The sequence below is a fragment of the Misgurnus anguillicaudatus genome, chromosome 20 (assembly GCF_027580225.2).
Source record: "Misgurnus anguillicaudatus chromosome 20, ASM2758022v2, whole genome shotgun sequence".
Lineage (NCBI taxonomy): Eukaryota > Metazoa > Chordata > Actinopteri > Cypriniformes > Cobitidae > Misgurnus > Misgurnus anguillicaudatus.
The window spans coordinates 3,984,288-4,007,983 of NC_073356.2; the positions used below are offsets into that span (position 1 = coordinate 3,984,288).

General features: G+C 41.4%; 1 long non-coding RNA gene across 1 annotated transcript; it reads left to right on the forward strand.

Moving 5' to 3' along the window:
- Positions 1 to 7,449: 7,449 nt before the first annotated feature.
- On the forward strand, positions 7,450 to 10,763 carry LOC129416487 (uncharacterized). The gene is made up of 4 exons (XR_012359610.1): positions 7,450 to 8,228; positions 8,650 to 8,736; positions 9,009 to 9,091; positions 10,656 to 10,763. It is a non-coding gene; the product is annotated as an uncharacterized lncRNA (long non-coding RNA).
- Positions 10,764 to 23,696: the final 12,933 nt, after the last annotated feature.

The following is a 23,696-nucleotide window of genomic DNA, read 5'->3' on the forward strand; positions in this document are numbered from 1 at the left end:
AACAGCAGTCATCTTTACCAGCAGTAATAGATGTTATGTACAATAAAATGTATTATTACTCAGTGTGAAACAGTTTAAAGGGGACAATTCACAAGACTTTTTTAAGATGTCGAATAAATCTTTGGTGTCCCCAGAGTACATATGTGAGGTTTTAGCTCAAAAAATCATATAGATAATTTATTATAGCATGTTAAAATTGCCACTGTGTAGGTGTAAATAAAAATGTGCTGTTTACAGTGAACAACCGGTTTGGACAACAGCCCTCTATTTCCTGCTTTAATTACATAGTAGAACAGTTTTTTGACTAACCTCCGCCCACAGGATTAGGTCAGTCGCCAGTTAAGCTAACGGCAAGCTAAGCTGCTATTGAATCACAACACACTAAACAAACTACACAATCAGAACTTGATATGTATTTCTGAAGGAGGGACTTTATAGAACAAGGAAGACATCAGGCTGTTTTGAGGACAGTGAAAACAGAGCCATAAAGATAAGTAAATTGTGTGTAAATTACTGTGGGGTTTTTTTTACACGTGAAATATGAACACATGTTATATTGCGCACTGTAAACACAATCAAAGCTTCAAAAACACAGAAAGAAAGAACAGGACCTTTAAAAACTCTTTTCATGTGGAAGCAATTAATCTCGTGCCATCCGCTTGATGATCAGGTTGTAAATTTTTCTGACTAATCCGCGAAAATCTTAACTCATTCCCTGGCATTATCCCGTCAATTAAGAGAAAACATTTGCATAAAAAACGTGTTCCTGATGTGTTTTTTTGGTAATATGTAATACCGCAATTATCCACTAGATGTCCTTTATTTATGTATTTATTAATTTTTAGGGCTGTCAAAATTAACCCGTTAAAAACACGTTTACATAAATTCATTTTAACGGCACTAATTTTATAAACGCGTGATTAACGCAACACGCAATTTCTGTTTGACCCACAGCTGGATGAATTGAGACGCAGCAAGTGACCCGCACTGTCTAGATGAGTCAGAGATTTTCATAAAAATAAGAACATTAAGCTCTCGTCTAGCAAATCCAATGCTGTAAATGGTCATTAAACATCTAAAATGATCTTTATCTGCACGTTTCCTGAGAGGTGTACCATCCCAAAATCCATAATCTAAAGCAAAGATGCGTCTTCTTTCACTTTTTGGTTTAGTTTTTAAAGCAATCAGAAATTATAGAAAATAGACTGCAGGACTTGGTTGATGTTAAAATAATTATTAAGAGAGATAAAGTTCGGGACCTGATTGATGTTAAAAGAGTTATTAAGAGTGACAAGACTCAAAAGCGATGTCTGACGCAGACGTCTGAAGCGCATGCACACAAACACGTGAGTGATATATATAGACATCTAATTGGAGATGTCAAATTGCCCTTCCCTCGGTTTGTGTGTCTGTGTGTATAGAACAACGTGTCTGTTGTTTTTGGACTGTTTAAGGAAACCAAATAACGCAGAGTAATTCCATGCTGACTGAAGGAGAACATGTAAACTCCAAACAGAAAGGCCTCCTGACCCAGCCAGGGCTTGAACAGGGGACCTTCTTGTTGTGAGACAGCTGTGCTCTGTTTGGGGTGGCAACATCTTTATTGGAAGGGGCATCCCAATACTTAGTGTAAGTTGTAACGTCAAGTAACATCTTAGAAGCCATGTCCTTATCGCATTTTCCAAGTGTTGATTTTAGATTTTAGGAGAAAATTCTGATAAATCATCCGTAAACTAAATTGGACACCATGCATCACTAGCCTGGTTGTATATTTAAGTCTCATAGCTCCAGGCACCTCAGGGAACCTACCCAGGCCCATTGGCCAGGATGATGTGCCTTTCCCGGCCAGGAGGGAGTAGGACGAATAGCCTGGGTCATTTTTTGGGTTGAGTCAATTGTGTTGCTTGAAATCAACTCATCGCTTGTTAAAACAGCAAGCCCTCCAGTAGAAAGCTTAAAGGGTAGGGGGATCGTCTAGGGCAGAGGTTCTCAACTCTGGCCCTCGAGATCCACTTTCCTGCAGAGTTTAGCTCTAACCCTGATCAAACTCACCTGCTTGCAATTTTTTGGTATTCCTGAAGAACTTGATTACCTTGCTCAGGTGTGTTTGATCAGGGCAGGAGCTAAACTCTGCAGGAAAGTGGATCTCGAGGGCCAGAGTTGAGAACCTCTGGTCTAGGGGTTAACAAAGATAGACAACCTCAGACACGGTTTCGACCTGACAAGACCAAGGCGGAGGTGTCACTGAGAGGTCTCTGACGTCCTTTGCGGGTTTCTCGTTGACATTCCTTTCCACCCAAGATTGCCATACACAGCGTTGTTGTGTGTTAAAGCTCCGAGGGACGAGTCTAAAGAGGGGCTCATATGGGATTTGAACCCAGGACCTCTCGCACCCTAAGCGAGAATCATACCCCTAGACCAACGAGCCACTCAATGAGTACCACCCCCGACCCCTGGGGAACATTTTTCCACCACATAGCAGCCAGCTTCCAACAAGCCAAAGCATTCACAATGCAGGGGTTAGGGGAATTAGTTCAAATGGTAGAGCGCTCGCTTAGCATGCGAGAGGTAACATTCACCGCGTGATTGTGGTTTGTTGTTAATTGCTCTGATGTCACAAACCGGAAGCATGAAGCTTCACATTGGGTCCTGCTCTTATGTTTTGCCTCAAAAAGCCAACAGGTCCCATTGTCGGTCCTCAAGTATGGCATCTGAGCACACACATGAACGTCTCCGATATGGATGTTATTTCACAAAGCAACATGGAGCAGGAGTTTTGCAATCCAAGAGCATTTTGTTGCCATTTAAAATTGGAATCATTTTCTTCCAATGTTCATTTGTCTTCCTGTCGTTTCTGGTAAGTCTTTTTAATGCATTTCATTGTCAGATTGTACACATGAGCTGTGTGTTCCCTTTGGTCTGTACACATGAGCTGTGTGTTTCCTTTGTCCTAAACGTCAATGCATTTTTCATTTCTTCTATGTTTTCGTACATGTTTAATTTGCTTCCTTGTAATGTCCTTGTGTTTGCTGAAATGTGGCGACTTGTGTGTTGTTGGCCCACCGCCAGGGTGAACAGTAAAAGTGCTCAATGTTGCTTGAATTAACTCACTTTTTGTCTAGAGCCTGAGTGCTCTGGTAAAAAGGCTTAAAGGGCAGGGGGATTGTTTTGGGGTAACAAACACTGTTCTCTTGGATACCCAAGAAGTCTTACAGGTTCCACCGAGATTTGAACTCGGTTCAAGGGATTCAGAGTACAGAGTGCTAACCATTACACCATGCAACCACTCTTTGCCTTGGCGCCTGACCCACCGGGTGATGGAGAAAAGGACATTCAGATAGGGACCTTCAGTTAAACGGCGGCTAAACAAACTCTCAAAAGATTGCCCGCTATGCCGAAAACCGGGATCGAACCAGGGACCTTTAGATCTTCTATTTCGGCCACAAAAGTTCACCCGGCAGGAATTTTCATGACAAATCACAGCAATATAGCAGTCAGCAAATGGAGCGTGGCCATGAAACTTTTCCCCGTACGGCGATCGAACCCCCGACCTTGGTGTTATTAGCACCACGCTCTAACCAACCACGGAACAGCACTTGTCTCTGCCAAGACTGACATGACTGTTCAACAGTGTAGCAGCATCAAGAAGAAAAGCTACAGACAGTTGACATTCCTTTCCTCCCAAGATTGCCATACACAGCGGTGTTATGTATTAAAGCTCCTAGAGACGAGTCTAAAGAGGGGCTCGTCCGGGATTTGAACCCGGGACCTCTCGCACCCTAAGCGAGAATTGTTGAAAAGGCTCGATTGACAGTCGTTACTTAGTCCTGCCCCCAGAGTTGATGCAACTAGTTATGTTTCGCTTGAAAGCTGTAGTAGAGGGCTCGCGTGTATTCAAGCCATAGGAAAGTATGCGTACATTTAAAAGTAAGTTTAATTTCCACACATATGTTACCGTATTTACTCTTGATTATATAGATATTGTTGTATTATGTGTTGAAACGTTCTGATGTTGAGTGTATTCGGATTTCCGTGATGCTAATGCTAGCGGTATGATTGTGTGCATTATATATGCATGTGTGTTCCGATGCGCGTTGCATAAGTGTAATAACGATTTATTTTCAATATGTTTACTTCAGTATTTACACTTTACAGATGATATTGAGCTATATATTTATGTGGTTTGTGAGATTACACTCGATTAAGATATGGTTATAAGATGATAATCATGTGTACATTGATAGTAAATTGTTTACATTTATACCCATGTATCCTCACGTGTTTATTCTTTGATTTAAACATTTATCAATATTGTTGTAAACTGATTATTTATATTTTTTGTTTATTATAGAAACCACACTTACATTAAAATAGAGATTGGACCTTTGGCCTTTGTGCATTCTTACCGATGCCCCGTGATGATCCCAATTTAGTCAGAACCAGTCAATGCAGTCCTTAAACCTATTTAACATTGGTCCTTTGAGCCGGATCACGGTGATTACCACGGAATAAGATGTCCAAAGTCTATTCAGAGTCACAGTGTGAGTCTGATGTCCGTAGTAAACGACTATCACGCCCCCCACGTCACTTGGAAGATTATGAGGTGGAATACAGCGGTTTCCAGCATACATATTCACCTACTTCCAGGATGCAGTCAGAACCTTACCGCTGGGAATCAGAAAATGAAGGTGCTGCCGGGATGACACCCTTCACCAGCCGTGGCGATGTTACTGAGGATTCTGGAGATCCAGGATGGGGACAAAGATGCTCAAACAGTAATTCGGCAGCTACGAGAAGAGAACAGACGACTGCATAAAACCATTGAGGACATGACACACAGCTCTGAAAGGGATGAAACGGACTTAACACAGCGTCCTGTGCCTATGCCTCGCAATCACTTATTAGCAAAGACAGCTAAGAAACATCCTCCGGTTCCTACTCCACGTCTGAGCAAGTCACCAGTAACCCAAATGAGTAATCAGTTCTCTGACCAGACTGGAAAACCAGTTATGGATTATGGGACGGCAAATTCAGCCGAGGAGTAGCTGGAAGGTGAGATTAATTTGTCAGGTGAACTGTCAGAAATGAGACTACAGTTCACACCAAAGAACAGGTATGTGCAAAAGCAACCAAATCAGCCATGTACATCACAAACTCAGCATAAGATACATGTACACACTGCACATGACCAAAGAAACATCCCACCACAGTCACAAATACGTGATCATTCATCTGCAGCTGACTTCAGATTTAAAGGACAAACTGTTTACACCCCAGGGCAGGGGTGTCAAACTCAATTTCATCCCGGGCCACATCAGCATTACGGTTAATCTCAAAGGGCCGGTTGTATTTGAACGACTATATGTATCAACTCTTTTATTACTGTACATTGCATAATTTTCTCTGCATTTGCTTACTGGTTTTGTTAATAACTCAAAGTGTATAAAGTACAACTATTCTACAGATTATTTTAAAAATAACTGTGGTGACAAAAACACATGTTGTATGTGAGAACAATCAAAATGTTCTGTTATCCTTCATGCAGGTAAGAAAAATGAGAGACCTTTTTAGATACTAATAAAGAGTTTTACAATCTCCACCACAATATGCATTTATTAGACACAGATATACTCTCGCTTGTCATTTCTTGCCCTCTTTACAAAAAAGCTGTGATTTTTTTTACCTGGCTGTGATTGACTGACGTCTCATGAGTTCAGTGTTGTAGGCAACAGATCAATAGTTTCAATCGTTTATTAAAAGTAATCGGTTCAGATGAGTCATTAGTTCACATATTTAGCGGGAACAGACGCGTTGTAAACTAATCCCAGCTGGACATCGCGAAACATTTCTGTACACGAGACGGAAAACATTTTCTCGCTGGATTCGCGTGAGCGTGCGCGAGAGAGGGAGAGAAAGCACGAGCAGATACTGTCCGTTTCCATATGCGGAGGTCGCATAGGTAGCGTCATCAAGCCTGATTTATTTAAGTTAACTGACCATTACATTCGCAAGTCATACGCATATTACAACTATTTACTATAAACAAAGAATAATATTTAACTTTATAATTGTTAATATTCTGAAACAAGACATTCTTGATGACGTATGCAGCCTGGAAATGCGACCTCCAGAGGCTGCAGCGTTCGCATTCAGACACGCCCACTCTAGTAGTGCGCGCGTGCAGGGCACTGCTCGTTCTTCTCATGCAATCATCAACATTATCACTATAATTATATTACAAAAAGACTTTGGCAGGACAAAAAATTAGTTTTGGTGGCTGCTAAAAAAAATCAATGTAGGAAATAACCTGCAAAAAAATAAAACTTATAATAACAATAAAATAATCTGTAAACTCTCGCGGGCCACATAATTAACATAATTTGTAAACTCTCGCGGGCCAGATAAAATGAGGGGGCGGGCCGGATTTGGCCCGCGGGCCTTGAGTTTGACACCCCTGCCCCAGGGTATCATTATTGTCCAAGAGACTTCAGTTCAGCGCATGCATTCTCCTCCCACCAGAGAAAGCATTTACAGAGGTCCGAACCCTTCAATACCAGATTTCATAGTGGAAGATCCACGGCAGTTTGCTAGACTCAAAATATCTCTTGACAATTTGCTGCCCTACGATGCTACTGAACAGTTCAAATATCAAATTCTGCTTGAGCATCTGAAATTCGAAGAAGCTCTTCTAATCGCTGATTCTTACAGCAACTCCCGTTATCCATACAGCCAAACAATGCAATCGCTGACTGAACATTATGGACAGCCGCATCAGTTGGCGTTGCAGAAAATCGCTGACTTGATGGACGGGCCTAATATACGTAGTGGAGACACTCAGGCCTTTCGTAAGTTTGCACCAAGGTTATTATAGTTTTGCTTTTTTAAATTAGTTTTATTTCAATATCGTTTTCAATTTTGTTTTAAATTTAAGTTTAGTTTTAGTTAGTTTCATGAATGGTTTTGTTAGTTTTAGTTTAGTTTTTATTTTGCAAACACATTTCTATTTAGTTTTTATTTTATTTTATTTAGTTTCAGTTATAGTTTTAGTAACCCAGCAAACAATGACCTGGCGGTCCGCCGGCGGTTTTTGGGCGGCACGAAGTCAGCGGCTTGACGCGGTCGGACCACCGTCGGGGCACTTTCGGCAAACCGACCAACGTAAAAAAGATGTCGGTCTGCCGGCGTTTCTTGGGTGGCAAGCCACCAGCGGCTTGCCCCTGCTGGACCACCGGTGGTACACCAGTGGCAAACCGCCCCAGCAAAAAATGACCTGGCGGTCCGCCGGCGGTTTTTGGGTGGCACGAAGTCAGCAGCTTGACGCGGTCGGACCACCGTCGGGGCACTTTCGGCAAACCGACCAACGTAAAAAAGATGTCGGTCTGCCCGCGTTTCTGGGGTGGCAAGCCACCGGCGCCTTGCCCGTGCTGGCCCCCCGGTGGTACACCAGTGGCAAACCGCCCCAGCAAACAATGACCTGGCGGTCTGCCGGCGGTTTTTGGGTGGCACAAAGTCAGCGGCTTGACGCGGTCGGACCACCGTCGGGGCACCTTCGGCAAACCGACCAACGTAAAAAAGCTGTCTGTCTCCCGGCGTTTCTTGGGTGGCAAGCAACCAGCGGCTTGCCCCTGCTGGACCACCGTTGGTACACCAGTGGCAAACCGCTAGGTTTCTAATGAAACTAATAATTATAAAAATCTTAAGAAAATACATGAAAAACAATATGAGACTGCATATAGGGCTTATTTAACGAAATGCATACATATTTTTTTAATATTTCAGTTTAAAAGAATTTTAAGGATAGAATAAAAAATGAGAGATAGTGTTTAATACAATATATAGTCCACGTGCAGGCGTGGTAATTTGGACATTTATAGACAACAAAACGAGTTTGTGATTTCATAATCATTTGAGGAGATTTTAAATTGTTGTAGTGATTATGTCAATGTGTGAATTTGCCATGACGCGTGTGCTGTGCGCGCCGAACACGTGCCCTTTTTGGCTTGTTCGACTTCATGCGGCGCTGCAAGAACCGACAGCTGTATGACGTCAAAGTACCGCGAGAACGATTCGAGAACTCATACGAAGTGTAATTTCGTCTCGCTCTCGCGGCACTTTAACGTCATCCGTCTAGCGGGGCCGCAGGAAGTCGAATAGCCTTCTTTCTCATTGCGGATTACCAGGTGGGACTGACGAAGCTCCTCTTTCACGGGTTTCTTTACTGTTTTCAGGTAAGTTTAAGTCCCTCAAAACACACAAATAATACACAAAACTGTTATTGACACGTAACAGAAACGCTTTTGTTGATATTTACTTCATAGAAATGTTTTTTTGTCTTTGAGAAAAGTCTGTTATCATGTGGACGCTTTTCAAAAGTGATAATGTTAGGGTGACTATAGCTTTTGCATTGTTTATTAAGTTTTTGCTTTTTAAAAAGCAACTTCGTGTGTTGATGAGATGATGGGATAGCTTTGATCAGGTTGTCAATGCATTATTGGAAGTAACTTAGGCTAATTTGTTTAGCCTAAAATATGCAATGTACTGCACAGTTAAACTGTGAAAAAACGTTCATATAGCGTGAGTATTTGGTGAAACTAGTACAAACACATGTTTTATCGTAAACATATACAAAAAGTTGTTCTTTTATTTTAGGAGTGACAAAATAACCTCTTTAATAGAAGAAAAGCTGAAGATTTCAACATTTTCTGAAGGGAGCTACATACAGAGATGTAAACTCAGGCAGGTTGAGAACGTATTAACTCACTTTATATGCACTTTTTTCATGACATATTACCATGCATCTTGTCATTTTTCTGCGTTTATAGCAGTTATTCTAGGAAGGTTTTAAAATCCAAACGTGAGTGGCACCATATGAGCAATATTAAATGAACAAGTAAACCTAAAAACATACCTTCTGTTATATTTTGTATACTTTAATTTTCTTTTCAGTGTTTCACATCCTTTTAATCAATATTGATTGCTTTGTGACAAATTGCATGTTATGTTTGTAGATTTTCCAGGCTGATATCCGTGCAGCAGAGTCGAAGCAGACCTGTCAGAAAACATCTCTAAGGTGCTATGAATCTCATAACTAGTAAGTACAACCTCAAAATAATACATTGCTGTTTACAGGTTTAAGGTTGTGGTTTATTTATTGAAAGTGCAGCCAATTTCATTGGTAAAAAACAATGTTATTTTTTCTGTATTTGGTATAATATGCAATGTGTTTGCGTGGTGTGCGGTTAAAAACACATACATTTTTATAGCTTTGGATTTCCTCCCTTGCTCAAACGCATTGATTTTGTACAGGACTCATTGATCTGAAATGCGCTGTGTCCCTCATTGGCCAGCTAATATGTACGCTGTGATTGGCCTGAATATGTCTGACGTCAGCCGGAAATGTGACGCTCCTGTTTAAAAGATTCGGTCACAATGCAATGCTAACAGGAGTTCATTTGTAGGCTATGAGTAAAAGCGGGAGCAATTATACAGACAGCGCATTATTTGAAAACCACGCCCACCGTACCAAGCTATAAAACTCAGCCTTTAAGGAGACAAAAGTGGATCGCTGATTACGTTTTCCTACAGTGGGCAACTGGGCATAGTTCTAATTATAGTAGTACTATGACAAGTTGCCTGTATCCAGTTTTGTGTCTTTGAAACGCTATTTTTTGTGTCAACAGCTTATAAAATCTTATTTCTGGGTTTTTGGCTTGTTAGCACAAGCCTGGTCCAACCAGACTCTTGTACATTCATTTCATTTGTACAGGGAGTCTGGCCACACTCCATTGCAAAGTGTTAATTCGAGGGTCTTCTGTTGAAGTTTAAAACTATTAGATCTGCCCAGAGTCACTCAGGATCTGCCATAGGCAATGGCTAACGTGTGGTCGTGACGTATGTCATGCGCCAAAACCGGCTGGAAACAACAAGTTTGAATGATCAGACCAACAAAACTTAGCAAACATTGTTCTTGCTCCGGCTTTAACTTCTGTATATTCGGCAATTTTGCAACAACGGACTGAATAGCTTTTCTCACGTCTTTCTCCGCTGCCATTACTGAATTACAACTCAAACTGACGCACGACCTCTGTTCGCTGATTGGTCCTGCAGATTTTTGCAGGAGAAAACAAAACTCTACACAGCAGTCCCAGACATTGTACTGAAGCAAAATGAAAATTAAGCGGAAGCACGTAGGAGGGCGGAGCCAGGCTATGTTAGCTCCACACCCTGTCACACAGTAGCTTTTAGGCATTGTTGTGGTATTTGTTATAAGCCAGAAATGACATGGAGGTTCAGGCAGCTTCACGCAATACAAAGTCATTGTTACTCATTGTTTACGCATATCGTTAATATGTACTAATACATACTTACACACCAAAGTAAATGTAAAATTGTGAGTCGGACCATAATTTCTCTTTAACAAAATACAATAAAAAGGCAAGGCTTTTTCACATTTTACTCCTAAATTCTCCCATGCAGTCTAAATCTAGAAAAAAACCACCTCTTCTAAGACAAGCATTCACATACACAAATACATCTTATGACCTTGTTCTTCAGTAATTAAATAATAAAATGTGCAAATGAGCTTTTGCTTGAAATAATATGAACAGCAGCAATCCTAATCCTTCTCATTTTGCTTTTCTGTTTTTGTCCATCAGGATACACATCATAAGATGACTAGAGCTTACGGCTGTTTGGATCCAGCCTCACTTGTGAAGACTTCAGATGACGTAAACACTCACAAAGACATTATATGATGGCATGCATCTATAGATGAAGAGACTGACGAAGGTCTTTGACCGAAACGTTGCAGTTTTAACTTCTTAAATAAAGGGACTTTTTACAGTGTGCAGATCTTTTTCTGTTCTTTGCATCTATAGATGGACATACACAACTGCCAAATGTAATATATTGTAATTACTGCACCAAAGCACAACTCTGCAGATTTTCAACCCACTTAATATTGTTACAAATACAATATGTTTATATTTGAAAAAATATTCTTTAGCTAATTTTACAGATTTATTTCCATTTATTTGTCCACAATACTCTGCCAAAATGATGATTTGCATCATCCAAATATTGTTAATGTACATATTACAGACATTGTAACAACACAAAGTGGGTTGAAATCCTGCTAACTTACTCTATAAAAATAACTGTCTGTTAACTAAACATGACTTTAACACATGACTTGTATTATATTAGAGCTGTTGTGATATGAATATTGATTTGTTTCCAGAATATGCTCCTCAGTGTGACACTTACAGTACCTCAGGCTGATTAAGGGATCTTTTGTAACCTTGAAACATGCATTTTCTTAAAATGGCAGTATTGTGAAGCACAATATACCCTATCATGGTTTTACTTTGGTGAAACTGCAGATCATTTTTCAAACTAAAGTTTCGTTACCGTGGTTCTACTATACTGCTCTACAAAGGCTAAGTGCAGTAACTACGCAAACACTAAAACCGAGAAAAAAGTTCTTAAAGTTTTTTTTACATCAGCAAGTCAAACTTGTTACTGTAATTTTGGCAAACACATTTCCCTGATGGGACAAAATTAAACCAGGAGACTTTGTCACAAGACAACAGATATCACAAAGCCCATTTCATTCTTTACCTCAATTTTGACCAAATGCATAGTTACTGCGCTTTGGCTTTGTTGGGCAGTATAGTATGAATATAGTAATACTGGAGTGAAACTATGGTAACCATATATTTTAAAATCATGGTAAAGTTTGTGGTTACTAAAGTGTAGTACTACCTATGCTGTTGTAAAAGAATGTTTATTCTTTATTATTGTTGTGAAACCATGGTTGATTTTATATTTACCATGTTTTACTGCAAATGATGGTAAAATCATGGATAACTTTGCATGGGTACAGAAAGGTGTAAACTGGTTGTTTTTATTTGGAAGTCACGTTGGTTTTAATGCATCTGATAAATGTATATGCATTTGGATATTTATTCTGTTTACTGACAATAATAAATTTGCAGTTGCTGATGTAAATTGTTTATTATTGTGTTGAAAGACATTTTGTTAGCGTGATTAAACAATTATGAACCACGGACCGACCGTGGGCAGCTAGCAACCATTACCGGTATGAACCAGCGGACCTTTGAAGCTGCCGCTGGTGGTCCGCTGGAAAAACGATGGGTAAAACTCCGGCGAGCCGCTGGCGGCATCCGCCGGCGGACCGCCGCTCGTCCGCTGACCTTGTGTTAGCTGGGGCAGCGGTCCGACAGCGGACCTCCGACCTCTGCGGCTGCCGCTGGTGGTCCGCTGGAAAAACGATGGGCAAAACTCTGGTGAGCCACTGGCGGCATCCGCCGGTGGACTGTCGCTGGTCCGTTGGCCTTATGTTAGCTGGGGCAGCAGTCCGACAGCGGACCTCCGTCGAAAAAGTAGCGGCTGCCGCTGGTGGTCCGCTGGAAAAACGATGGGCAAAACTCCGGCGAGCCGCTGACGGCATCCGCCAGTGGACTGCCAACTTTGCCACCAGTGGTCCGCCGTTGGACCGCTGACCTTATGTTTGCTGGGAATTATAGTTTAGTAGCTAACAGCAACAGACTGTCTGACATAATTATCAGTTAACTGATGTTGCTGTTAGCCTCAGCTAACCTCACATGCATAAAGCACCATCTACAGATAAAAACCCATTAAAAGTTTGCAAACATTGAAACGTCTCCGGGTGGGCGGGGCTTAGCTGGAGGCAAAAAGAGGCGCAGACGCAATGCTGAAAAGCATAAAATAGCACGTTTTAGGAGGAATTTATTAAACATGGATGCAGAAGAATGTTCAGAACTGGCTGAATATATAACAGTCACTGACTCTGCGGGACCGTGACAGCTATTTTTGTAAATTAACTCTGTAACAGTTAGTTCTTGTATCTTGATCTCATTTAAAACATTTTAACCAGGTTTTGGATATTTCCTAGACAACATATGAATTACTTTGGGTGGTTTGGGAAATTTTGTCAAGGTTTATTGTCTAATGTAACCTATCGCTGGGCTAACTATGATTAGCAATGAGGATTATTTTAAGAGACCATTCAAAGGATGGCACACACATCTATCGCTGTATCTTTGTATATAAAAACAGAAACTTGCTGATTTGTACTAGATAAAACCAACACACCAATACATATGCATAGACTATTTTACCTGATATGAAGTGTGCACTGCAAACAGAAGCATTATTTATGATCGTCTCCATCCATTCAACTCCGTCCTTCCGTCTTCTTTAATGTTATTTCTGTGAAGGAATGTCTGTCGGGATCCGGTAAAACTTTAGTTTTGAACCAAAAGTGCTGTTCCTTCTATTTTGGTAGCCAAAAACACAACAGGATGACATTTTAAAGTCAAAACCTCAACTTTTACATTACACATACTGGCGGTGCCGGTTCCACAGCAGATTCAGCCAAGAAGAAAATGGCATTGCTGAAATTCGCGAAAGCAATATGACTCTCTTTCGGTGTCCATAGGCGCACAGCGAGAGCACGTACACCACCAGCTTGAGTCTGACTGGGCTCTTCCTCTTGACCGCCAGGCAAGTCTCGCACCACCTCGGCTACAGCAGCTCCTGTGGCAGCCTCTTGTTCCCCGATCATCCGTAACTGTTCCTTGTTGCGGCTCGTACAGGTAACAACAACCATCAGATTCAAGCAACAGGTGATCAAAATCCTCTTCTGCCATCCGTTTTCAAAACTACACTCTGCCGTCGTGGTTTGTTTATTCGGCTTTCTCCACAAAGCAAGATCCAGGCTAGCTTAGCTTAGCGAAGATTAAAGATGGCTGACTCTCGTTTTGATTCGGGCTTTTCGAATGGACTAGCAGTCCAACCCCTATGAGCAGGGAGAAAACATGCGGAAGTAGCTCGTAATACTGGCTGTAATCTTTGCCTCTGGCGTCCTTTTGCATCATCATAGGACTTTTTTGCACAACCAGAATACAGATATCTCTCCTCTCACAGGGACATGAGGGAGGGAAACACGGTCATTCAGAAATACTGCCCGGTTTCTACTGATACAAAGCTGCATGCTTAATCGGTGAAGTATTTCTTTAAGAGTTTATAAACAGAGAAACAAAAAAGATAGGATGAAATTTTTTTCCCCATTTTGTTTGTTTGTTTAACAGACGAGGGTCTGTTCTTTTATTTGATATATTTGTATGTTTATATTTTTTTAGAACAACATTTTCCTGTAAGGCATTTTGTGAAACCTACAAGGTGATCAATTGTGGATGGGGCTGAAACGATGCTTGTACCCTGTAAACATGATAAAACTGAACATTGTCCCAGACTATTACTTAGGTCACACCATCAGCTCTACAGACCTGATTTAGCTCATCGAGGAAGGCTACAAGGTAAGCTGCATTATATGACCCAACACGAGGTCTGCATCCTACCACACCATCTTCTGATAGAGCCTTGGATACTTGGATGGTTGCCCACTGACCAATTAAATTCAGCATTAGGCTCCATTACCCTCCAAAAGGATAGACATTTAGGAAAACCAATTACTAAATACAATGACACAGAATTTCAGTCAGTTTCAACAGGTATCTTGTAATTGATCATAGCTGAACATATGTCACAAGGTGACGATCTTTTAGGGGGTGGAACCAAAGTTGGGAAAGTTTGGTTCCGCCCGGAAGTGTTTCCGCCCGGACCGGAAAGGCAGAACACCGGAACTTCCGGTAGCGTCGTAAGAGGGAAAATCGACGAATTGGATGCACCTGTGCCTAGTTATTAAGAGCGGTTGGTGATTGGAGGATACGCTAAACAGGGCAGTACTTAAGACCAAGTTTAATCACAGTTTGAGAAGCTTTTTGGTGTGTTGAAGCGCTGTGTTGTGCTCGTCTGGTGCATTGCTGGTGGCTGTCTAAACTCTCTCTCTCGCAGGCTGAAGTTGTATGGTGGTGAAGACATCGTGAACCTTAAAGGTTGAAATGGGAATGGAATACATTGCAAACGGAGACAAAGGGAAAAGGAATTGAGAACGGCGTTGATGTGAGTACCCAGATTAAATTGGAAACGCATTGTATATTGATCTGCCTTTGTGTTAGATACCTCCAGGAGAAGGAGGGCGGCCCTACCCCTAAGATAGTGTGGTGGGTGAACCGAAGGAATACATACTGAAGCAGTCACAACGACGACACTACCAACTAGGCCGTATAATTCATCGCCAGATCCGATCTAAGCAAAGTGGAGGAAGACGGGTGTCCTTTTGTGTACACTTGAGTGTGGTGGGTGAGTCCTTGTGCTGTGGAAACCTTTATTTTGACCTGGTGCTGTATATTGCTGTGGATTGCTGTGTGTTACTGTGTATCTTGTCAGATAAACCCCCGCCTTCACACACTTCGTCGAGGGAGGACGAAGAGGCTGCCGGTCCTAGAATAATTTAGTACAGCATATGTTGTGAGTGTGCTCCAGGTCTAAGGCAACAGTACGGTGCCTCGGAACGATTTTCCCCTGTCTAGACATTGGGCGGATTTGGAGAGTGGCGGTGAAGAACAGAAGGATTAGCAGATGTGTGAGTACGATCAGGGGCTATCATTGTTGATGCTTCCAACTGTATAGTTATTGCTGTTGCAGAGAGAGAGGTGTAGGAATTCCACCGTCCCGAGGCCTCTACAAAGGGGCGCCCCTGTCCAGTGTTCGATCGTCTGACGGTAGCGAGGAGAGGGCAGCGCTCGGCCCGGTGAGACGGTGTGACGTTCCACCCCTCTGTAACCATCGAGCCAGTTGAGAGGGTTCGCCCCCGACGCCACGTAGGAACTGCTTACCCCATCTGACACATCGCAAATTGTCGTAAGTCCGCCACCTTTGCTAAAATTTATATACCAACCTCTTTGAGCCCGTTGATTGACAGAGACGGAGAACGCACTGTACCCGATCGGCACGGAGTGAGCGCCACGGAAAGGATTTGAGTGAAACCTGTACCTACAGTACGCTGTGTCCAGCAGAGAGGTGAGAGCCATACGAATTGAATTAACTGCACCTTTGTGTCCCAGTCACCACCTGTAGAGAGAGAAAGAGAGAGAGTGAATAACACGAGAAGGAACCGAGTGAAACCTGTACTTACGGTACACTGTGTCTAGCAGAGAGGTGAGAGCCATACGAATTGAATTAACTGCACCTTTGTGTCCCAGTCACCACCTGTGAAGAGAGAAAGAGAGAGAGTGAATAACACGAGAAGGAACCGAGTGAAACCTGTACTTACGGTACGCTGTGTCCAGCAGAGAGGTGAGAGCCATACGAATTGAATTAATTGCGCCTTTGTGTCCCAGTCACTACCTGTGGAGAGAGAAAGAGAGAGAGTGAATGACCCAAGAAGGAACTAAGCGAAGCCTGTACTTACCGTGAGCTGTCGTCAGTGAAGAGGTGAGAACAAACCCAGTCAACTTAACTGTGCCTCTGTGTCCCAGCTGCTGCCTGTGGAGAAATAGAGAGGAAGAGTGAGCGACACGACAAGAACTGTGCGAGCACGAGGGAGAAGTCCCCACGAAGTAAGCCCAGGTACGCAAACAGGACATTACTTCCAACACCCACATTGTTTTGATTTCTGCCTCCAGGAAGAAGAAGGAGGGCGCCACGGACAGCAGAGACCAGGCAGGAGCCTGAGTCCCACACCCTGGTCTATAGTGCCTTGGACCCCCGTTGCACCTTACTCCCTGTCATTCTCTTGGCCGTGGCCCACCTGGAGGGCAGAGCTAGATATTAGTTTTAATTCCCCTTTACCCATTTCCCAAGTACATTTTAAATATTTAATAAATAAAGATTATTTTATACTTACCTGTCCTCGTTGTTGTCTGGTCATTGGGTTGGCTTTGGGGACCTCCTCGAGGTGGAAGTTGAGAAGGGGCGTGGCTTTAGCCATTAGCAGCCAGCCCCTGGGTGTGACACATACTCAACTCAGTTGCTTGAATCTATCTGCATTTCTTTCAAAAGGCACACAGTATAGCTGCTATAAAATAACCTGATGCCTTTATTAAACATGTGCACTGGTCGCCAAAAATATTGCTTCCATATTATTAAACACGTTGCCATTGTCCAAGATATGTTGACAAATTTCTGTAAGGCGAATATCATTTCTGGCCAAAACCAAATTGACTACAGCCTGCTCTTGTTGGTCAGTCAAAAATCTACTTTTGCCTCCCCTAGACTTTATTCTGTAAAAGTCAAAGTGACAGTAAATGACATCAAAATCTGTGATACACATTGCCATGCTGTATACACTCATTTGACAAGTAGCTTAAACTTTAGTGCAGGGGTCTTCAATGTTTTTTGGGTTGTGGACCCCATAGATGAGAGAGGCATGGAGCCCCTAATACTAAATGTGTAAAACAGAGATATTTAAGTGAGCAGTAAGGTACGAGAGGCTGCCTTTTCGTATAGACGGGTTGCACGGCGACGTCACTAACTGGTTGCGCGCGCAACCGAGAGGCAGAAAGAAGAGACGTGCATTGTGTTGTAGGCTAGTAGCGGTGTCTGTAAGTCAAAATGCAAAGGAGTTGTTGCGTGGAAAATAGCACCAACAGAGTCAGTGCTGGGTGCCTGATGTTAACATAGATGCGACTATTACATTACTAGCCTAACATTATAATTCATACATGTATCACAGTAACAGTGCAAAAATAAAGACAGAAAAACAGATCCAACTAAAATCAAGTTTTATTTATATACAAACAATAAAGAACGCTTCAATAATTAAGGTTGTTGCAGTAGCTGATCAGCTCACCAAGCGGGCTTTCTGCCTCCTGGATGCGCGCGCACCCTGCAATGTTTGTAAACTTGCAACCCGTCTATTAGGCACAACGCAAAGTGGAGTAAAGTACAACTGATGACCAATCAGAATCAAGGACTGAAACTGTTTTATAAATAGAAACAAACCATATTGTCACACAGCCATACTATATTAACATGCATATTTTTTTGTTAAAGTAGATTTAGTTTTTATATTAATATAATAATATTATATTATTTTAAGGTATTTGCAGTGTAATATATTTTCATTTTACTGTGAATTGGATAAAGGCTTTCAGTTTATAAAGATGACTGATCATGGTGAATGACACAAAGAGACTCTCTATTCTGGTGGGGTTAGAGGTTGTGCTACTTTATAATTCTGAGGTCTGTTGCCTTGCTCGTGTATCATCATTGTCACCAGTTTAAGTAACGCAGGTTTATTTTCTGCATATCAGACTCAGGAGAACAAGATGCAACGAGTCCGAGCGCATCTCTTTGGGGAAACTTTTTGAGAGGCGGATTTCAACCTGACTATGAATCTTGCACAAAGCACCATCACGGCGCGTGTTTCATAAATTTTTAAATGCGAGCGATAGTTTTGTCACAGTTTAAAATGCAGACAAGGTGTGGTGTCATTTGCCTGTTGAATTAGCGCTTTAAATCTGAACCGCGTGAAACAGCCGTCCAAGTTCAGAAATATAGATGAGACAACATGATGCATTGATTCTAAAATGACATTCTGAAAGAAAGACACACATAAGATTTACCTGTTTTATGATGACTTTTCTGTCGCTACTGCTGCTTCCTGAGTGGACATTTATAATCTTTAGATATTTTATTTTGGTCCGCTGGCTAAACTGAACGCGTGCCTTCAAACCTATGCGGCCACGCACGTGCACAACTTACAGTTTTTTACGATTGTTTACACACTAAAATATAAATTTCCACACAATTTGCAAAATTCTACTCCAATGAGCAAAACACCTATACAGATTTGCACAACATTACACACAATGTGTGCTTCAATCTTTTTGCAAAACATTACACAGTGATTTGTAAAACTCTACACACATTTTCACACCTTATACACAGATAAGGATTGTGAGGTTACTTCCTTGTCATTACAAAGCACCGGATTGCCAATTACCACACTAATAAACAAATTGTATAATCACATCCACCAGGTGTGGAAGCACACATGTGCTAATTTGAAAACGCAGCACTCAGGTGTCCTATAAAAGGCAGCAGGTGAGTTCACCTGTCTTCAACATAAATGGAAGGAGTTAGAAGAAGAAGAAGAAGAGTGAGAATAAGAGATGAAGGCGGTAGAGGAAGAGGAGAAGAAGGAGATAGAGGAAGAGGCCTAGGAAGAGGAGAAGGAGATAGAGGAAGAGGCCTAGGAAGAGGAGAAGGAGATAGAGAAAGAGGCCTAGGAAGAGGAGAAGGAGATAGAGGAAGAGGCCTTGGTAGAAGAAGAGGAGGTAGAGGAAGAGGTAGAGAAGGACTTGAAGGGTTGATAGAACCTGAACAAAGAAGACGAGGACCAAATTTGACTCGAGAAATCCGTGCAACACTTATTGACCATGTTATCAACCATGGACTGACACTGATGGAAGCTGGACAAAGAGTTCAACCAAATCTAAGCAGAAATACTGTTGCGTCAGTAATTCGGACATTTCGTCGAGAAAACAGGTAAGCTACCCACACAGTACATTGAAACTGAAGCTTGCTGTACTTATCATCAATAATGTTTACTGTGACATTTGACAGTAGGCTGCAGATATATATATATATATATATATATATATATATATATATATATATATATATATATATATATATATATATATATATATATCAGTAATATTTTTTTTTACATAGGATTGAGGGTCGAGGACACCAAGGTGGAAGGGGCCCTATGTTCACTCGTGCACAAGAGGCCGCCATAGTGAACATGGTTTTGGCCAATAATTGTATTAGGCTGCGAGAAATCCAAGCCAATATCATCAATGATGACAATATTTTCGATAACATCCAACGAGTCTCTCTGTCAACATTAGGTCGAATCCTAAAGAAAAATCAAATATACATGAAGCAACTGTATCGGGTACCATTTGACAGAAATTCAGAGAGAGTCAAACATCTGCGCAATGAGTATGTGGAGGTATGTATTGTTCATCTTACTATGGTGTTGTATTGTGGTATAGATATTGAACAGCATCCTATTGTCTTTAATGTGTTTCAGAGAGTCTTGCAAATGGATGCTGCAGAAATTGAACATGAATTTATATATGTGGATGAGGCTGGATTTAACCTTGCGAAAACAAGACGAAGAGGGAGAAATGTAATTGGACACAGGGCAATCACCAATGTGCCAGGGCAGCGAGGGGGTAACATCACCCTTTGCGCTGCGATCACACAAAATGGGGTCCTCCACCACCATGCAAATCTGGGACCCTATAATGCAAATCTAATACTTGCATTTCTTGACCGATTGCATGACATTGTCACAGCATTACACCAACTGGACCAGATGCGGTACATTGTCGTTTGGGACAATGTCTCATTCCATCGGGCTGCTCTGGTCCAGAACTGGTTCCATGATCACGCTAATTTTGAAGTCTTATACCTTCCCCCATACTCCCCCTTCCTGAATCCTATAGAAGAGTTTTTTCAGCGTGGCGGTGGAAGGTATATGACCTGCGGCCCTATGACCGTGTGTCCCTCATTCAGGCCATGGAGCAGGCCTGTGATCTTATTGAAGCAGCTTCAGTGCAGAGGTGGATTCGTCACACAAGGCGATTCTTCCAACGGTGCCTTGCCAATGAAGACATAGCCTGTGATGTCGATGAAATCTTGTGGCCTGACCCAGCCCGACGAAGAGATGAATAGTTACAGTATTCTTGTTGCTTTACTGTAACAGTAGTGTTCTGTAATTTCTGTTTACTTTACTTTTCTCAAAGTGTAAGTTCTGTAATTCATGCAGTAATTTTTATTTGACTACAGATTTTGTTTCATTGAATTCATTGTTTGTTGATTACTGTAAATGATTATGGTAAGATATATTTTTAGTATTGAAATAAATACTTGAAGTAATCAGTCTGCAGCATCAGTGTTGTGCAGTGCTTTGTTAGTTTATAGTAGGCCTATTTGTGTACATTCACCCTATATCTCAAATTAATCATGAGGAATGTTGTGGGTTTTCAAAAATGTTTTCCCCATTTAAATTATCCCTTACATAACAATGTATGGCCAAAAATCTAGCACATGCTATTTCCTAAAATTAGTTTTTTTTACAAATGTGTTTTTTATTTATCACAGCAGTGTAAAACTGGCTGCAATAGTGTCTGATCATTGAGAACTGTGTTGGTTAAATGAAAAGTAATAGCATTTTCACAAATATGTATATATGTTTTGACTGAAGTGTGTATGTTTTGACTTAAACGTGTCCTTCTGCAAAGAATCTAGGAATTATGCAAATTGAGTGTGGTGTTTGGATAACTGTGATTATATTTTGACAAAAAGAACCCGGTTTTCAAAATTGCGTGTAAACAATTGAAAAAAACTGTAAAGGGGACGTAACGTTTTGTACATATATTCTATGTTTTAAGCAAAAAAAAGCTTGTTGTTAAACATCATTTGGCAGACCCCCTGCAGTTCCGTCACGGACCCCCTGGGGGCCACGGACCCCCGGTTGAAGACCCATGCTTTAGTGCATTCTGAAGACTCGCCGGTTCTCATTGCGGAAAGTTCTGATGATTGAGGCCACGGTAGGGTTGCCGCGGTGACATAATTTTCCCACCGGTTAATCGGCGCGTCACAAACTCGGTGATCCCGGTATCACCGGGTGGGAGGGGCTTATAAATGTGCATGCAGACGTGCACATTTTACTTTCACTTTTGAATTACGCAACTGTTTTTGCAGTGCTTGAGTACGCTGCATTAAATCACGTATGAATTTGCGTGCAATGTGAGTGCAACAGCTGGTTTACTTAAGTGCTTGAGTCAATGTGCGCAGGTAATTCTCAAAGAACCCACCAGTCCCAGGCAGAGCAACCGGCTACTTCTCCATAAAAGCGCTGCTTGAATGATGGGTTTATTATTTTTCTTGATGAAAAACACAACAACAAAACGATCTCGCTTATATTAAACATCATATATGTATATTATAACAAAAACGAGTAAGCACGCAGCTTCTGTCATCATCTGGTCAGTCAGCTCGCCTCGCAAACTCTGACAGAAATAAATGAAATCTGACACCTGCTGCTCTGTGACGTGACGCGCCTTCAGCTCCGCTGAATACAGACAACAGACACATTCAGTTGTAAGTGTTTGCTCTCTCTAACGAAACTAAATGATTTAATTACACGAAAATATCAAAACGACGGTGAAAGACGGTGTCGCGGTGGGCAAGTGATATAACCGGTGAGAGGCTGAAGCACCGGTTATCACCGTTTCACCGACTATCGCGGCAAGCCTAGGCCACGGTTGATCTTCTGAGATTTGATTAAACAATGTTAGCTGCCTCACTCATTGTTATGCTATGATTTTTGATGTAGTCTACAAGTGAAGCTTGAATTATTTATTAGACAACCTTTGCTGTTGCTGCAGGTGTCTAGGTCTGTTGTCCTCTACCACATTCACCCACACCTCTCAAACAAGAACCACGACCACCTCTCAAAAGCACTGCTTGTCCCCATCTGTTCCTTTGACAACCCTCTATTCCTTCTCTACCACCTCCCAATAAAAAGCTATTCAATTCAATTCAATTTTATTTATATAGCGCTTTTCACAAATGTTAATTGCTGCAAAGCAGCTTTACATGAGTAGATGTAAAGGAGAACACAGAAAATCAATAGATAATATAAGCAGTAGACCATAGCGGCTAAGGTTAAACCGTACAAGCAAGCGTATTAATAGTGTTACATATACAGTAAAGTGCTAAGCTAAGCCAAAGTTGGCTGACTCTCCCTGGGACTAAAAACCCCCTGGGAAAAAACCCGGTGGGAAAAATCCTAGAAGGACAAAAACCCTTGGGAGAGATTAATATGTATATATTATGCATAAAGAGTTATGATACAGTAACTTATCCTTTTGAGCAGTTGTATCAATTGCTAATTGGATCATAAAAAATAAATGCATCAACTCAAATGTAATGTGTAACATCAAAATGGTAATAATTTGATGTTAAGTTGTGTCACATGTGAATGATGTGTTCCTGCCATGTTTTGAGACATGATTTTAAGGGTGGCACACAGGGTTCTAAATTAACTTTTTTGATCACCAGCCAATGTGGCTGGTAACTTTCTAAAGTTACCAGCTAATCAGCATTTTCACTAGCCAAAATTTTCCTGTAAAAATAAGAGAAATTATGAGTGGCACTGAATGCATTTGATAATTTTATTAACATTGTTGGTATGAAAAACCCACATAAAGTGAGGCTACTCCCACATAAAGTGAGGCTAAGTCTCTCTTCAATACGACCTGTCTTGGCAGTTTTTATTAACGCTATTCTCTCTGATGACTTCGGGCACTCTCAAGGTCCTTTACTGCCTCAACTTTTAAATTATTAGTACCACCACGGAATTGTTTGTTTCGTTTTTTTCTTTCCCGTACATCCGACAATCCTGACAAAGCATGACAACATTTTCGTGATCAAACACAAGCTTTCTTCATTTGCCTCATTCCTCTTTTCGCTCCCAGTCCCAACCACCGCCACATTTAGTGTAATCTTTAATTTTTAACATTTTAGTCTTTCAGCAGGGGCATTGCTAGACATAAAGCTCTACTGGGGCACAGGCCCCCCATTTTTCGCAGACTTTTTTTGAAAGCCTGCTGTGTGCAAGAAGTGTGTACCTATACAATGTCCTTTGCTTAACCCACTATTCTACAGTGCAACAGCTAATGCGAAAGATACATTTTCATCATACCTAACATTATTAACATGTT